General features: G+C 40.6%; 1 protein-coding gene across 1 annotated transcript in view; it reads left to right on the top strand.

The window, feature by feature from the left end:
* The window catches only part of LOC104279463 (calcium-binding mitochondrial carrier protein Aralar1), a 49,883-nt gene that overhangs the window by 36,232 nt on the left and 10,675 nt on the right, over positions 1-2,976 (top strand). The window lies entirely within an intron of this gene.

Consider the following 2,976-nt stretch of genomic DNA (forward strand, 5'->3'; position numbering starts at 1 on the left):
TTTATTCACAAAAGGCTGCAGGGAAGAGTGCCTTTTCTACCTTTCCATGCTTTTGCTTGGGTTGGCATGCAGTCTGTTACTTGCAGAGGATTTTAAGAAGGAAAAAACACAATCTTCGATTTGCTATATGTGAAATTTTTCTGGTTTTGAAAATGTGAATCAAACTCCACAGTGTAGTCTTATCTTTCAGATAACAGGTATGAGTGAATTTTCTATTTAAATGACTCTCTATAAAATATAGCTACATTACTCCAGACATTAACTACACCTAAATACGGTTCAAACCCAATTGTGTTCTCGCTGAGATTGTGGGCTATAATTTGGTGGATTTATTAGCGGTCTGTAAGTGGTTCAAATTGATATTGATGATAGATTATTTTTTGGCTTTGAACATTGCCTAATTTCATTTGTGGGATTCCCCAACAGTTGTTAAGCCTATAAAATTTTTAAGGCTTGAGTTAGGTTTCTTTTGTAGCGGAGAACACTAATAACTTCCAGTTGAGTAGGTTGACAGGCTGGTATAAAACCTCCTCAGCTTACAAGAAAACCTGGGGCAGAAAGGTTGTTGACCTCTGCAAACTTTTAATTCAAAGAAGCAGCCCTGAAGGGAGGCTGCTTATAGTTCTGCCTGATTGAATTTGGCAGTGTGGTACATGCTTGAGTCTTCACCTGTCAGTGTAGAAAGTTTATTTTCTGAGAAATGTGAGAAAGCAGCTGTGATGTGTAGCTAGCAAAATACTAACCTTTTTCTGGAAAGCTCAATAACACAGAAAGCAAATACAGGTCATTTATAACTGAAGTGAATATGATTAATTAGTGGTTTTCTCTGTGTTGTTAAACTCGTAATTAAAATAAGCCATGGTAATATTTTATATTCTTTCATACTGATGTGGATAATATTAAATTCAATCTATATTAGAGGCTTTGACGCTTCCTGGTAGGTACTCCTTTTTCAAAATAACTTTATTGTCTTACTGTAGAGAACATGCAAAAATTGGGGAGAAATCTGAGTTTCAGATAAGCTTTCAGAAATGTGGATGTTTCTGTGAAGCTGAGCAGATTTATAATTTGTCCAAACACAACCCTTTCTTCTACCTGACTGTCTTAGCTGATATTCTTCTCTCCTTTTTCATGATAATACTTATTTCAGTCTGGGAGAATTTTAAACAAAATTAGCCTTTGTAGGAGAGGAGTTTGCCAGAGTTTAGTAACCTCAGAGATGTTCATTTCTTTGTAGCCTCTTCTGGATCATCTGATACCTTACTAGTTGGTGGACTCTTCTGTCTATACTGTCGCTTAGTTTCATTTTAGCAATTTCACTTCTTCCTAAATACCAGAATCTTTATTAGCAAGCCTCTTATAAAGTTTATTCTAAAAGTCTGAAAGTATCAGTTGGCTAAAGCAGTAGCAAGTTGGTATGTTAGTCTTTCTCATTCTCAGTCCTTTTCATCCTTCTTTGTGACAGCTCTTTTCTATCTTGACTTGCTTGGAAATTGTGTTGATCTTTGCACTTGTGTTTGTTGTATATGTTTTTTCTCTGAAACATTGTGAGACATAACCAACAGTTACATCAGAGGAAGTGCTGTAAGGAAGCTTAGTGTATTTCTGTGTGCAGGGACATACAAGACTTTGTTTGAGTGATGCCTTTCTTCTTCGTTTTTCCTTTACTCTCTTCTTTTGCTCTCTGTAAGTACAAAATGGTGGGTTACTGTGGGGCAGTTTGGGTTTTATACATGCCAAAATTATTTTCAGCATCTGGATTTGGGTAGCTTGTTTTTTTGTGGCTCCTCTTTGTTGTTCAACATTGAAATATTTTGCTAAGTAGGCTAAATTCAAAACATGCTTTTCACCTTTTTGTAACATGAGAAGAAATAGCATTATGCCCATCTGTAGTTCTCAGAGGTGTACTTACTACTACCTCTGACCATCACTTGCCTGTGTTTAGCATTGAACCTTCTCCTGACTAACAGGAATAATGCACTTTTTCATCATTTCTGGCATGGAACTGGTAGTGGATGAGCATGATGATCAAGCCATAATTTCATCCGTTTTATAGTTTCCAGCAGAGAGGCCTTCCTGACCTTTGAAAGCCCACCCTCTTGTAAGCGGTACAAAAGCAAATTGTGCATGCCACAGTCCTCAACGGGGAACAAAAAGAAATCTGTGAGGAAGTGGGGGCAGCTTGGGAGAGGCTCCAGCAGAGCTAGCAAATTGTCCTCTCTGGGTGGCAGTGCCATGTCAAAGCCTATGTGTGGTGTTACAGTCTTCTAAGTCCCACACGTGGGGACAGGTGAAACCTTTGACATTAAGACAGTAGTGATTCGAGAGAGCCTGCGTAGGCTGTTAGTATTCTCAGCTCTGGAGTGCCTGGAAGAAGTGCTATAGTATCCAGCAAAGGGGCTGCCCACACACAGGCACCTTCTCCAGAAACCGTAACTCTGAGAGACTGGATCTCTGTGGTCAAAATCTTAACGTCGTAGGCTCCCGTTATTCTCAGCTCATGTAAGGTTGTGGAATAAGCTCCCATTCCCAATAAGAAGAAATGTTTTCATTCTTGTAGCGGTTACAAAGACATCTGCCCTGGCAGTCGCCTGTTTATCTGGTCAGCTGCCTGTCTGTTGTCTTTCCTTCCTTACTGCAGGGCAGAGACCTCCCACAGCAAGGCAGCCTGTGCCCTGTGCTTCTTGAAACCTACCTGCTGGCCGCTGGGCAATGTAAATGACATTGGGAAGTGTAGGGTCTGCTCTGTCACAGCCCAAATATTCCCAGCTGCTCCCAAGCTGTCGCTGTGTGTGAAATCTGCACAGCAGCTCCATGGGGCAGCTCCGTTACAGCGGTCAGGTCATACCTGTCAGGGAAAGGGCTTTGGTCCCTGATGATGAAACTGATAGCCTGTCTTCATACCTTCCTGCGAGTATCCTGGTTTGTTAATCATCAACAGCACTGTCTGCACTTTCAGAGCAAACAATTTCTTTC

This window comes from Apaloderma vittatum, unplaced genomic scaffold (genome assembly GCF_000703405.1).
Source record: "Apaloderma vittatum isolate BGI_N311 unplaced genomic scaffold, ASM70340v1 scaffold10449, whole genome shotgun sequence".
NCBI lineage: Eukaryota > Metazoa > Chordata > Aves > Trogoniformes > Trogonidae > Apaloderma > Apaloderma vittatum.